This window comes from Marmota monax, unplaced genomic scaffold (assembly GCF_021218885.2).
Source record: "Marmota monax isolate L192 unplaced genomic scaffold, Marmota_monax_Labrador192_F-V1.1 WCK01_AAM20220418_F8-fsc00193, whole genome shotgun sequence".
In the NCBI taxonomy this organism is placed as follows: Eukaryota; Metazoa; Chordata; class Mammalia; order Rodentia; family Sciuridae; genus Marmota; species Marmota monax.
Genome location: NW_026695203.1, coordinates 3,143,344 through 3,157,658, shown reverse-complemented (window position 1 = coordinate 3,157,658; position 14,315 = coordinate 3,143,344). Strand labels below are relative to the sequence as shown.

At 44.5% G+C, this 14,315-nt stretch overlaps 4 non-coding genes across 4 annotated transcripts; 3 read left to right on the top strand and 1 right to left on the bottom strand.

Moving 5' to 3' along the window:
- Positions 1-993: 993 nt before the first annotated feature.
- Positions 994-1,065, top strand: Trnac-gca (transfer RNA cysteine (anticodon GCA)). Its single transcript has one exon. It is a non-coding gene; the product is annotated as a tRNA-Cys (tRNA).
- Positions 1,066-2,428: 1,363 nt separating this feature from the next.
- Trnac-gca (transfer RNA cysteine (anticodon GCA)) lies at positions 2,429-2,500 on the top strand. The gene has a single exon. It is a non-coding gene; the product is annotated as a tRNA-Cys (tRNA).
- A 1,569-nt stretch (positions 2,501-4,069) lies between these two features.
- Trnac-gca (transfer RNA cysteine (anticodon GCA)) lies at positions 4,070-4,141 on the top strand. The gene has a single exon. It is a non-coding gene; the product is annotated as a tRNA-Cys (tRNA).
- A 9,930-nt stretch (positions 4,142-14,071) lies between these two features.
- On the bottom strand, positions 14,072-14,143 carry Trnac-gca (transfer RNA cysteine (anticodon GCA)). Its single transcript has one exon. It is a non-coding gene; the product is annotated as a tRNA-Cys (tRNA).
- Between the last annotated feature and the right edge of the window lie 172 nt (positions 14,144-14,315).

Genomic DNA, 14,315 nt, shown 5'->3' with positions numbered 1-14,315 from the left:
CTTCATCCCTTGTTCTCAGTCAAGGACAAATGGCACTTGGTTTGGCCAGAGCTGGCCACTGTGTGATGAGATGTGTTTCTGCATTCCCAGGTCCCTAATTCTCGGGTTTAGGTTGGGGGACGGGGGCAAGACTGCTAATAAGGACAAGCACCACCAGGAGGTGAAGACCTGAAGGAGGCTGCAGATGTCAGGAGGGTTACTCAGTTACAGTCAGTGCTCACTGAATTTCATTGATTTAGCCTCTGATTTTAACTATTCTTGGCTTCTACTGGTTTTTGGTGTTGGTTTGTTCTTATTTTCTGAAGGCCTTGAGATGTAATGTTGGGTTAGATATTTGGTACCATTCTATTCTTTTAATATATAAGCACAATGCCATGGATTTTCCTCTTAGAAATGCCTTCAGTCTGTCCCAAATATTTTGATATCAGTATTCTCATTTTCTTCTAAATATTTTTGAAAATTTCCTCTGATTTCTTTTGTTATCCTTTCATCATTCTAAGTGTACTATTTAGTCTTCAGGTTTTAGAGTCATTTTGGTTTTTTAGCTTTCATGGATTTCTATTTTCATTCTATTTTGATCTGACAGATGCAAGATATTATCTCTACTTTTTTTTTATTTGCTAAGATGTGCATTGTGGCCTAAACTATGGTCTGTTTTAGAAAATGTTCCATGTGTTGCTGAGAATAAAGTGAATTCAGACATTGATGGATGAAATATACTATAGATATCTGTTAAGTCCAAATTTAATTGTGTTTTTTGTTCTGTAGCATCTTTATTTAGTTTTTGTTTGATTCATCTATCTCAGGATGAGAGTGGTGCATTAAAGTATTATTGTGTTATAGTCTCATTCTTTTTTAAAGTTTTTTTTTCTTTGTAGTTATACATGACAGTAGAATCTATTTGTTTCTTAATGTTAAGAAGAGTTTGTTTGTCACAGGTTGCCACGAGTGGCTTAGGACTTCAAGACACAATGAAGCCCTAGAGAAGTAGCAGGGGGTATAGCTCAGGGGTAGAGCATTTGACTGCAGATCAAGAGGTCCCTGGTTCAAATCCAGGTGCTCCCTACTCAGACTTAATTTTGGCCTTCCCTTATAAAGGGAGGAGCTGGTACTGAAACTGTGCATTAATCTGTCTGATGAACGAACCATTTGCCTGAACTAACTGGGTGGTAATTGGAGGCAGCTGGGGTATACCTGGAGGAAGTAGCCACTGGGATATCACTGGGGTTTAAATTTAGTTCCTGTGTGGCTCAATCACTGTCTCTGCTTCCTGCCTGCCATAAACTGAGCAGATTTCCTTTGCCACACTCTTCCTCCATGATAGTACTCAGCCTCATCTTTGGCCCCAGATACTGGCATAAGGTAGCCTTGAACTGACCCTCTGAATTAATGAGCCCAAAATCAACATTTATTCCTTAGAAAGGGTTCTTGTGAGGTATTTTGGTTACCATAATCATTTACATATGAGGTATCCCCAAAAAGATAATGTGTGAGAAAATGCAAGAAGGTATAGAGGAGAAGTGATTGGGTTATGAGAGCATTAACATTATCAGTGCCTTGATCCCCTGATAGGGTTTAACTAGTTGGTAACTATAGTAGGTGGTGTGTGGCTCGAGGAAGCTGGTGACTGAGGACTTGCCTTTGGGGTATGTATTTTGTCTGTGGTGAGGGAATCTCTCTCTGCTTCCTGGAGTGATGTCCTGACTTGCTTTCCTCTACCACACCATCTGCCATGACGTTCTGCCTCAGCTGAAGACCTGCAGAATGGAGCTGGCTGGGATGGAATGAACCTCTGCGAATATGAGTACCACATAAACTTTACCTCCTTAAAATGTTTTCCTGTCAGGTGTTTTGGTCACAGTGATGAAATACTGTGACCAAAACACCTGACTAAAAGAGTCACAGTAGTGAGAAGCTGACTAACACAGGCATAGATTAAAGCAATAGCTCAAACCTGTCTCTGAGTCAGATCCTGCAGGGAGCTGCTAGAGGCACACGGGATCCCTAGGTCCTTTCCCAGAGGATGGAGGTCTCACAGGGAAACCAGGTGTGCTCTTGCCATCCCAGACCCCCAACCTCAAGTACGAATTAGAATCACCTGGACAGTCTATCAAAGTGCCAATTCCCAGTGCCACCCTCACCTCCAAAGGGTCTGCTGAGCAGCCAGCTCTTGTACTCTGGCTCCTCTAGTTCAGTGTGATGGAGGTTCCTGCTGCAGACAGCCACCATTTTTAGGCTCCAGAGTTAGCTAGGTTCTAAGGAGGAAGAAGGTGCAGATTACACCTACAAGTGTATAGACAGGAAGGGGTGTGGCCTGGCAGGAAGTTAGTATATGATAGCAGAGCACTAGCAAGTGCACATGTCCAGGTGGGGATTTCTGGGTGTGGCCATCCAGGTTTAAAGGGCTTATTATACACACATGATGGCAGGGGGTATAGCTCAGGGGTAGAGCATTTAACTGCAGATCAAGAGGTCACTGGTTCAAATCCAGGTGCCCCCTATTCATGCTTCCTTTTGACACCCTCTCCTACACAGATGCCTCAATTTCCTCCTCTTCTTCTGTACACACCAGATAAACATTCTCTTTACCACAAGCAGCTAACACTGAGGCTCTACTATGGTTATTCTTAACCTCATGTATGAATTAGAATCACCTAAACAGTCTATTGGAGTGCAGTTTCCCAGGCACCACTGTTCATTCGTTTTAGCACAATATTTTACAGGGAAAAGTTTGTCTCTTATCCCTTTTTTTCTGTTCCATGGATGGTGTTGTGATTCTAAAGTGGGAGATGCCAAGTGGTACCTTGAAGGCAGAGCACTAGAATAACTGGAGAGAAGGACTATGGCATTTAACCTTATGGCATGCCATGTCAAACCTGGACCACCTAATTATTCTTTCACTTGGGAGAAAAGGAAACATCTGGTTTAATTGCCCATTAGTGTCTTGTGTTGATTTTTGGCTATTTGTGTATTCAGATGCACAGTCAAATCTCATCCTACACAAAACCCCAACCCAACCCATACTCATGGCTGTTCCCTCTCAAGGTCTTAGAACCTGCAAAGTCCTTCCTCACACCTCTCCTCATTCCTACCTCTTCTTCTTGCTCTTACTGAACCTATTCATTATCCTCATGTTGACCCTCTTCTCCTCCGTCTCTCTCTAGGCCATGATCCTAGGTAACCCCTGTGGCTCTCCTATTTGTGTACCCATTGTGGACCCTACATTGCCCCTCAGTCATGACTTCAGCTCCTCTGAGGTCCTTGCCTGTGGCCTCTCTTTCTTCCTCACAGCTCCTTTCTTGTTCCATGGATGCAAATGCCCACAGCTATTTCCACCTTTGCTCTGGAGTCTCCAGTCTTTGCTGAAGTGAAGAATGGAGCCAGAAAAATGGTGCCATGCAAATCTGTGGCAGAGCGACCTAAATGTTCACCCTCTGATAATGAGCAAGGGTATAAACTATGTCATTATGCTCTTTTCTTTAAGGATTTGGGGATATGTCTCAGGGGGAGAGCATTTGACTGCAGGTACCTCATTCAAATCCAGGTGCAGCTGCAGTATCTCCTTCTACTGCCCTGATTTAGCAGTCTCCTTATTAGAAAGGTTTTTGGTCATCTTCCCCACTCTCCAGAGACTGTGCTGGGTTCTCCAGTGTGCCTCCTGAGCAATTGAGGAGGTATGGTCACCCCTTTCCACAGTTTATCACCTCTGTGGCTATAGCTTGTGCTCACCTGAAGCTTGGAGATATTTCTGTGCCTCTGAACAGGCAAGAGCACTATCCAATCCCTGGGCTTCTGTGCTCAGCCAAATGTTTTTCTGATTAGTTCAACTTATAATCATGAAAGTTTCATGGAGCTGGGGAAACAATCCCTTGTCAATGTTCTTACTAGCATCCAATAATCCTAATTGGCAGGAAAATGGTATTGGAACTTACACTTGTATTTTTAAATGACTTTCGGGATATGATGCATGTGAAGGTCAAACACTAGCAATTATACATGTGATGGTGCTAAAATCCAAGGTGTGGCCACCCCAGGTTTAGAGTGCTCATTAGACATACACAAGGCAACAGGGGGTATAGCTCAGGGGTAGAGCATTTGACTGCAGATCAAGAGGTCCCTGGTTCAAATCCAGGTGCCCCCTCCTTTTGAACACAGTGAAGAACTCAATGAAAATTGCTGGTAAATGGACTGAAATAGAGAACATCATGTTAAGTGAAATAAGCCAGACTCAGAAAAATCAAGGAGTGTTTTCTTTCCTATGTGGAAGTGAGACCAAATTAAGGGAAAGAAGGTGTGTAAGTATCAAATATCATAAGGATAAAGGGAAGATCAGTGGTATAGAAGAAGGAGACAGAGGGAGTGGATTGGAAATGGGAGGAAATAGGGAATGAATTTAACAAAATCATGTTATATGTATATATAAATGGTACCACAGAAAATTTCACCTTTATGTATATGTAGAAAGCATCAGTGAAAAATAAGTGAGTGAAAAGAAGATCAATAGAGTGGTGACAGGAGTATAAGGGAGGGTAAGAAGTGGGGATGAAATTGAAACCAAATTCCATACATGTTTGATTTCGTCAAAATGAACCCAACTTATGAATAACTTTAATGCACTAATGATAAACAATAGAAAAGACCTTTTCCCAAAGAGGTGTAGAGTTGACATTTGTTGGGAAAGAAAAAAAAAAAAAGAACCCAAATCGCTTATTTCTAGGAGCTATAAAAATTTCCAGAAAACCCCAGGCAGTATTTGATTCTGCAAGACTGCTAAATTATGATGTAAATTTAATTCACAGCTTCCCTGGTGTGACAACTTGGGGATCTGATCTGGAAAGTGAGATCCCAAGGATTGTCATAGGAATTCATAGGATTTGCACAACCTGCAGGTTTCCTAACCAGAAGAGCGCCAAGCCTCCCTGACAGCTGGAGGCCCTCCTGCTCTCCCGCTGAGCTGAGCCTGTTCCTCCCTTGCTTCTCCTCTTATCTCAGACCTATTGCCTCTTTCTGTTGATCAATAATATGAGAAAATTCCAGCATGCCAACTCCAGAGTCACACCTTGCAGGTGGAGACTTAAATGCCAAAATAATCACCAGACTATGCTTATTCATAACACTAAAAATAGGGGGAATGTATGTAGAAATGAATTCATGACAGCCATGGACCAAGGAGAGAAGAAAGTAATGTTAAATACTGCTAAGTTCCTTATTGTTTTAAATTCTGGATTCAGTGTCTCTAATTGGAGAAGCTGGGGATTAGTTTTATTGTTGGCTCAGCATGTTGGTTCAAACTGGAAATCAAAATATTTCAAAAACTGATGGAATTGAGATGCCAGGATACCCTTGAAAACTAAATCTAGATGGAAAAAATGGAGTTTACTATGTGTGACATGTCCACACCTCTGTCTCCTACACATGGTTAGAAGACAACCCCTTCAATTCAACCTCAAGAAATATAGCATTTGCTTGAGGACGACCTTTGAGAACCATTTTATTTGCACATCTTTATGGACCTATGTGTGATGCCATAGCTAAAATGTGTCCCCTAATTAGATTTGAGGATGAAAGTTTCTTAAGGGGTAGAAAAGGCTGAAAATTGCCCTTGATCACCCCATTCCAGGCATCTTAATTGCCCACAGAAATACCGTTGATGCAATCAGTCTGTCTATGTGGAGTTCTGAGCACCCACACCAAGTTGATACAGTTTAGTTCATTTTCTCATTTTTACAAACAACACTGTAATGGCTAACCAAGGGCATGCAGCTTTGCACACTTGCACAATATGAACCAAATGCACACTTTAAAGTACTCTGCTTGCAAGTAACCTTCCAGAAAAGACTATCAATCACAACACATTCCTCCAACCCTGTAGAAAGTGCCCATCACCTCTTGAAACAATCAGATATATTCCATGCATGTATGGTTATGTCACAATGAGGGAGGTTTCAAGATGGCAGAAGAGATCATACCTGGCTGCACCATGGTATGAAACCGAGAAAGCAGATAAGCATCTTCTCAGTAAGGTGGGTTGAATAAAAAGGGACTGTACTGGGAATTAATACTGGACTTTCAAAGCAGATAAGATTTTCAGGAGTTTGGATATTACAAAATAAGGAAGAAGTCCTAGCCCCACTGCCCCCCACCGCTGCCAGCAGTGCCAATCAGAATAGTCCACCCACAAGCAAAGTGAAGAAATGAGGAAATGAAAGGAACACAGATTTTTAGGAGGTTTGTGGCATATCTGTGTATGGAGAGACCTGAGATCAAAGACACGCCCAGACTTACCAAAAGGTGTGCTGCACAGTGTCAAGCTGCATCTCTTCCTACTGCTCCAGGATGACAAAGGAAACATTTTGGCAGCCAGGGGAGTCAGCTCCTGGCAAATCACATTATTATGAAGACGCCTAACATACAGAATAAGGAGAGGATTTTTAAAGACTGCCAAAAAACTTACAGGTCACATTTAGAGGGAAAAAAAATTGGATCTCAGCTGATTTCCAGCCCAGACCCTCAAAGCTAGGAGGCCTTGGAATAATATATACCAACTCTGAAAGAAAATGGATTCCAACCAAGAATACTATTCCCTGCAAAATTAAGATTAAGAACTGACAATGAAATTAAAGTCTTCCATGACAAACAAAAGTTAAAAAAATTCACAACTAGGAAGATTGCACTACAAAACATACTAAATAAAATATTTCATAAAGAAAACATGAGAAATAAAAGTAAAAACCAGCAAAATAAAGGAACTGCCCTAAAAGAACAGTTAATCACAGGAGAAACCAATTCACATTAAAAACCAGAACTGATGGCAATAACAATCATTTCTCATTTTTCAGTGATAGTACTGAATGTAAGTAGCCTAAACTCATCAATCTAAAGACATAGATTTGCAGACTGGATTACAAAACAAGACCCAACAATATGCTGTCTGCCAGAGACTCAACTCAAAGGCAAAGACATCCACAGACTGAAGGTAGAAGGATGGGAAAAGACATATCATTCATCTGTATCTTGTAAACAAGCAAGGGTTTCTGTCCTCCTATCAGACAAAGTGGTCTTCAAGCCAACGTGAATCAGAAGGGACAAAGAAGGGCATTTCATACTGCCTGAAAGGTACCTAAAACTATACTACAGAGATATAGTAACAAAAATGGCATGGTATTGGCACCAAAACAGACATGAAGACCAATGGTACAGAATAGAAGGCACAGAGACAAACCACATAAATACAGTTATCTCATACTAGGATAAAGGAGCCATAACCCTACATTGGAGAAAAGATAGGAATAGAAAAGACTATAGAATGAAAGGAACAGAACTTTTCCTATGTTCATGTAATAAATCCACCACAGTGAAACTCCACATCATGTAAAACCACAAGAATGGGATCCTAATTAGAGTAATCTACACTCCATGTATGTATAATATGTCAAAATACACTCTCGTGTCACATATATCAAAAAAGAACAAATAAAAAATAAAAAGAAAGGTTAGCTGAGTGGGAGAGCATTTGCTTGTCATGCCAGAGGCTCTTTGTTCAGTCCGCAGCATCAGAAAGAAAAATGTCATCAAATTTTTCTTATTAAACATTAAACGCCTTTTTAAGTACAAAAAAATTGAACCCCCCTAGTGTGTATATGTATGATGCGCTAATAAAAACATTTTTTAAAAAGACTCACAGTAATTTATAGCTTCTCCTCTGTGTCAACTTAGGGCTCTGTTCTGGGACATGTTCAGGGACATGGTCACTGTTAAATCTAGAATAGTTATCTTCATATAGCAGGACAGGGAAAACTGATAAGGGTGGAATGCAGCCCAGGCTGGAGCAGGAGTCTGTGGGAGGGCTCGGGAGCTGGAAATGCACTCAATCCCTGCCACAGCTGGGCCCGAGGTCACTGCCTAGGGATGTGTACTTTTATGTTTGGGAGGATGAAATCTGAACTGTTAACAGTGGTGACTTTACTGGTTAAATTATAGATCATTTAAATTTGCTCCTGATGCTTATTTGTGTTTTATAAATTTTCTATATGTTTTCAGTTGAAAGCATTTCTTGAAAATCTATAATATATTTAATGACAAACTTGGAGGAGCTGGTGTGGGATTTTTTTAAAGCAGCATTCCCCCCACCCTCTCTCTCCCCGCACCTCCTTCCCTGCTTCCTTCCTTACACCACATTGTACTTGTCTGTGTAATAAGAATGACTGAATCCCTCCCTTTGGCCACCATTTTCTATGGCCCTCTTGGTGGCTGTGGTTTGGGTATCTGTCAGGTCTCTGGTGGTGGGATGGGTAGTGAGTGGCTTCAATCACTGCGGTGAGTCTACCAGGGAACAGGGACATATTCTCCAGTGTGGGCCATCCTGTTGTAGGTGGGGACGTGCTAGGAGAGGCTGAGGAAAGGGCAGAGTCCCAGCTCAGGGGCCATGAGCCTGCTCTTTAAGTCCTATGTGGCCAGGTGTGGTGACCCCCAGCTGTGCCACTTGCAGAGAAGCTGGGGTTCATCCTGGTCTACCTTGGAGGCTATTGCTTTTTTGGCCACATGTCCCTGGAGACTCTGCCAAAGCCATGGACTTGGCCATATAGGATGAGGGCAGAAGACCATGAAAGAGGACATGGTAGAGGAACCCAAACTCTTCCCACTGGTTTTGATGGAGGTATGCTGAGGAAGAGGAACCTCAGGTCAGGGCAAAGGAGGCTTCTTTGTGCACGCAAAGCACAGGGAAGGGTGAGCTCATGGCCAGAAAAGGGCAGTCTGCCAGGTGCCACGGCAGCCTAAGGGCAGATGTCAGCTACATGCATGGCAGTCCATAGTGGGGAAAGCCACTTGTTTGTTAGTGCTGAACCCAAACTCAGAAGTCAGGGAGGGGGCCTGGCCTGCAGACAGAGCATTTGACTGCAGATCAAGAGGTCCCTGGTTGAAATTCTGGTGCCCACCAGTTTTTCTTTTTTATCCCCTGAATCAGCTATTATCCTCCAACACTGAAACTTCCCCCAGCAGGGAGTAGAGGTGTGCAAGGACCATTCTGCATAGGTTCAACTAACAACTCAGTAACTTGCAGACCCAGAAGGGCTGAAACCAGTCCTTTTGGGTCATCATCTTCCTCCCTTCCTTACTGCCCCTCATTTGAGTGCCCAAAAGCATGTCTCCTCCTGCCTTCAGCTGGGTGCACTGGCTTTGGACTTGGCTGCTGGCACAGTCAGCCACCCATATTGTGCTGTGTCCTGTGGCCCAAGATAGATATTTGTGTTCTGATTTGCCCAGCAGATAGAACATCTTACAGAATTCCAGGAGCTTCCTGTCATTTTGGTGAGTGAGCACATCTACTGGACCTTTCCACCCCATCAGAAAACCTGTGCCACATGTTTGAAACCTACATGGCTTATGGCTACAGCAGAAGACGCTGTGTGATCTCCTTTGGATGTGCATTGGGTGTGGGGAAAGGGCCACCATTCTCCTGCCCTCTGGGGTGCCTAGGCAGTGGCTCAGACAGCAGAGGGAGAGAATCCTCCTCCCAGTTAAGAAGCCCCTTTGGGCCTGTGCTTTGGACCCCAAGTCAAACAGACCAAAGCCCAATTCCTGCTCCTCCATGGATGCTGATTGATGGGGGCAAGACCTTGGAAAACAGCAGGGCTGCTCAACAGGAGGGTGGCTTCCACTTTCCACAGCTGAGCTCAAGAGGGCCAAGGCCAAGAATTTGGCCATGGGAAATAGAAAAGAAAACAAAATCCAGCCAGCAGTTCAAGAGTGAGGGTGCAGTGGACAGAGAGTGCTGCAGAAGATTCTAGAGTAAATGGGCCTGTTGGAGGTGAAGAAAGGAGGAGAGGAGAGGGGAGGGTTGTGCCAGCAGCCAAGTCCAAAGCCAGTGCACCCAGCTGAAGGCAGAAGGAGGAGACATGCTGGGCAGAGCAAGGAAGCTTCTGGACACTCAAATGAGGGGCAGTAAGGAAGGGAGGGGGATGATGACCCAAAGAGGACTGGTTTCATGTGGTGGATTATCCAGGTCATGGATCTTAACCAGGAATAAATAGAAACTACTATGGGTTACTGGAAGACACTTCCCTGGGGGAACCCACATTGTTAAATTGAGTCATTTAGGGAACTTGTTTGAAGTGAGTTTCTGTCCAAGTGATGAGCATTTTACTGCAGATTAAGAGGTTCATGGTGCAAATTCAGTGTGTGTTCTTTTAGTCTGTCTCCTTTTGGGTCTAGTTAGTCTAGTAATGTCTAAATTGAAACTCTTTCAGGTCTTTCTTAGGAAGGTCAAACTCATCAGATCTGTTGGGAAACAGGAAGCAGATGCAAGCAGCAGGTTGTGTCTTGGCTCAGGGTTAGGTTAGTGGAGAAAGACCAAGATCAGCAGTGTGGGATTTGGTCCCAACCCTGTTATTAATCCAGCGTGTGTGCTTGGGCATGTCTCTTAATTATGACCTCTTTTCAAGCCTATGCCATGAAGCACTAAAATAAACTAGAGGCTCTCAGTTCCCACTGGGGTCTCATCTAAGGAGCTTGTTAAAAGTCCTTTGGCCTCACTCCCAGAGACGCAGCTTCAGGATTTCCAAGATGGCTTGTTGACCTTTATTTCCAACAAGCACACTCCCTGTGCTCAGCACCTCCCACATCAGGTGCTGTGATGGGCAGCCCAGCTGGGGATTCAGGATTCAGGTTAATCCAAGGTCCCCTATGGAAACAAAAGTCCTCCAGCTTTTTATTGATGTTCTTGGCTACAGACTGTTAAATGTAGGGGATGTTGGACATAGAAAATCATGAGGTCTTCATTAGGCACTAGTGAGATGAGCTTTTAAGGGCAGATACAAGGGTCCCGGTACAAATGTTGTTTCTACTCTGATTTCGGAATAGGGTTGCAGCTTCTGTTCCCTCACTGGAGCCCAGGATTATGAATTTGTCTGCAGGAGAATAGAGAAAAAAGTTCAGGAGGGTCGGGTCACTCCTTTAGGAAGCCTCAGGTGCACTACCCTATCATGTTACTCCTGGGCTTGTGTCCTAGAGAGGCACCCAGAATCCTGCTTATCCCTATCTTGGTCTGGGAGGGTCAGGGCATGAGCTTGTGTGGCCAGAGGATCTGCCGGAGCCCTGGGTGGGAGCTCCAGACCCTAGGGCCCGGTGCCAAGGTTCAGGGCCTCTCACTGGCATCCTGGTATGCTGGGCTCAGAAACCAGAGCACCTTCCCATTGTTGAGAGCACCATGTTACCACTGGATCAATCTCTCCTTTGTTATAGCCCAAGCAGAGTGCTATGCAGCACACACAGAGAGAAGACACAGACCACCTTCTCCTGGAAGATTTGTAGAGCTGAATAAAACTGAGAGTATGGGAGAACACAGGGATCTGTGCCTTGGAAACTAATTTTTGCACCAGTTACATGAGGGTCAGTGAGTCTGCTCTTCTGAAATGTGGTTGGTCAGAGAGCATGACTGATTCATTGCTTTCTCTACTGTGTGCAATACACTGACTAAAAGTCTCACAAACAAGGGGGCACCTGGATTTGAACCAGGGAACTCTTGATCTGCAGTCAAATTCTCTACCCCTGAGCTACAACCCCACCTATGTAGGGCCTCTCATTAGCACCTTTTCATCCATGGCACCACACCCAGGCTACCTACACATTCATCTCCCACTGTTTTCTCTAACTTTCTCTACTGTAGTCTGCATTCCCCTCTCCCTCTTCCATATTACCTGGCCCTGCTCCATCCCCCTTTGCATAGATAAAGGACACATGACTCCATTGTTTCTCCTAGGTCCACACCAGTTACCAGACAAGTATCAGGGGTCAACGGCCAGCATCTCATTGGGAGTTCTTCTTCCTGCCGAGGAGGATGTAAGCCACCCTAAAATTTAAAATCTCAAATTGTTAGTGAATAACAAACACAAATATTCAGTAATATATTTACAATAGGTGAAGCCCCTGATAGTTCTAATCCATAAGGGTTCTGGAACTAGACAAAGAAAAAGCTGCTCTGGTGGTTTATTTAAGGGGGTACATCAAAAGCAGGGATGAGGTTTCAAGGGCAGAATCTTGTTTCATGATGTCTTACAGTCAGCAGGTTGATTGACATCTTGGCAGGTCACACCCATCTCAGGTGCTATGTGGGCCACAGCAGATCAGGATAGATATTCACAATGTCCCTGGGCAACTGACTAGAGGAAATGTCCACTGGTCATTCCCAGAAACCAGAAGCCTCCCTCCAAGAGCCTTCCATGCATGGTGACCAACATGCAATCTATGGACGGCTCCTGACAGACAAGAGCTGATGTTCCTGTTCTTTAATGGACCTCACATGAGACCCAGCAGAGCCTCTTCTATATGTCAAGGCCTCAAGGAGGGGGGCTTGTTATTTCTCTCCACCACTCCCTCTCTCACTAACCAACACTCATGGAGCTTGTAAGGTGCCAAGACTGTCATCCATGTTGAGACCACAGGGATGAGTGAACATTGATCTTGTTCCTTAAAAAGACTTCGTGCAAGTAAGAGAAAAACCCATGAGCCAAAATATTCTCTCAAGTAGCAGGAGCCTGAATAAAAACACCAGAGGGAGAAGGGAGTTAGGATTCCCTGCCCAAATGAAGCCACCAGGCAGGAGTAACACCCAAGGGCACTCTACAGGGCCTCCCCAGGTCTATCTGATGGGGGTTGTTATGGTATGGATGTAAGGTATCCCCGATGAAAGAAGGTTCAGAGGAGACATGATTGAGCTATAGCCTAAACCTAATCATTTAATTACAATTACAGTGTGACCTTTGAAATTACCTTTTGCTTTCCTTCAGAGGTAGGATCATCAGTTCATCTGAAGCCACTCTTGCTGCTCTCTGGTCCCTGGGGGACTGTGGGAAAGTCTCACTCAACTTTTCTCCTGTAGAAGTTGGCCTTCTACATTTCCTTCCCCCAGAACCACCTAATTTTTCATTATCTCAAGTGAGCAAGGCCCAGTTACCAGTGCTCGATCCCTTCACTTGCCTGAGGGTCTTTTGCCTGTACCCATTCCTGGTTCTAGTCAGGGCACTCTGATTAGAGAGGAGCCCACCTCAGGCTGGCAGAGACCCAGGGGACGGTGGTTGGCAGGGTGGAAGGGAGCTCCTGGCCGGACAGGGAAGTCTGAAGACCCAGGCTCATGTACTGGGCAGGACCCAGGGAAGCCAGGCCAGGACCTCAGCCAGCCTGGTTAGAGAGCCATGCCCACCTCCAGAATGGACCCTGGCTATAGCCTGGGTCTCACTTACAGTGTCTGGACTCTGTCACCTCAGGATGAGCCCCACATCTCGCCTCTCTTTCTGTGTAGTTTATCAGCACTCATAGTCTCACCCGGATATACAGTTGGCCAAGCTAAAGACATTAGCAATTGTGCTGGGTGATTTCCTATGTCTGCTGGGGTGGGCTGTGGTGGACAGATGTTCAACCAATCACCTATGGGATGCTGCCGTGAAGGCATTTTTGGATGTGATTGACACTTAAATCAGGAGACTTTAAGCCAAGCCCATTGCCACTCCAAGTGTGGGGGCCTTATGGAACCTTCTCTCCCTTCCTAAGGAAGAGAAGACGAGGCTGCTGAGAAAGAGGGATTTGTCAAACCCCTGATTGGAGAGTTTTACTGTAAGGTCTGGTGACCTGGCTGGAGCAAGATCTCAGCTGACTCTGGCGCCTGTTGCTGGGAGCTGAAGACACACGCCAAAGTCACTTCATCCAGCCAATTACAGACAGCTGTGTGCATATGGGTCCTTGGAGTGTGTTATAAAGCAGGGTGAGCAGAAGTGTAAATAATTCTGAACTGTGCCCTCAGACTGTCTTCAGACCAGAGCTGCCACATCTGCTCCTCCCAGGTCTCCAGATAGTGAGGCAATCATGCAGAAATCAGCATTATGCACTCCACAACTGTTTGGGACATTTCTTAAAATATTCTCTGTCCCCAGACCCTTGATCACTGACTCATCTTTGAAGATTTCATGATGTGTGGTACTGAACACCTAGCCTCCTCATCTCTCTCCATATTCACAGCTGAATCAGTGTGGTAGAAAAAAGTTTGAAACAGAACACTGTGTTCATTGAGTGCAAAAAGAGGGGGCACCTGGATTTGAACCAGGGACCTCTTGATCTGCAGTCAAATGCTCTACCCCTGAGCTATACCCCCTGCTCTTTATGGGTGTCTAATAAGCACTCTAAAGCTGCCTGGCCACACTCTGGATTTTACCGCCTTCACATGTGTGCCTACTGTCAGGCCATGGCACATATAACATATCCTGGAACATCATTTACATCTACAAATGTAAGTTCCAATACCATTTTCCTGCCTATTAGAATTA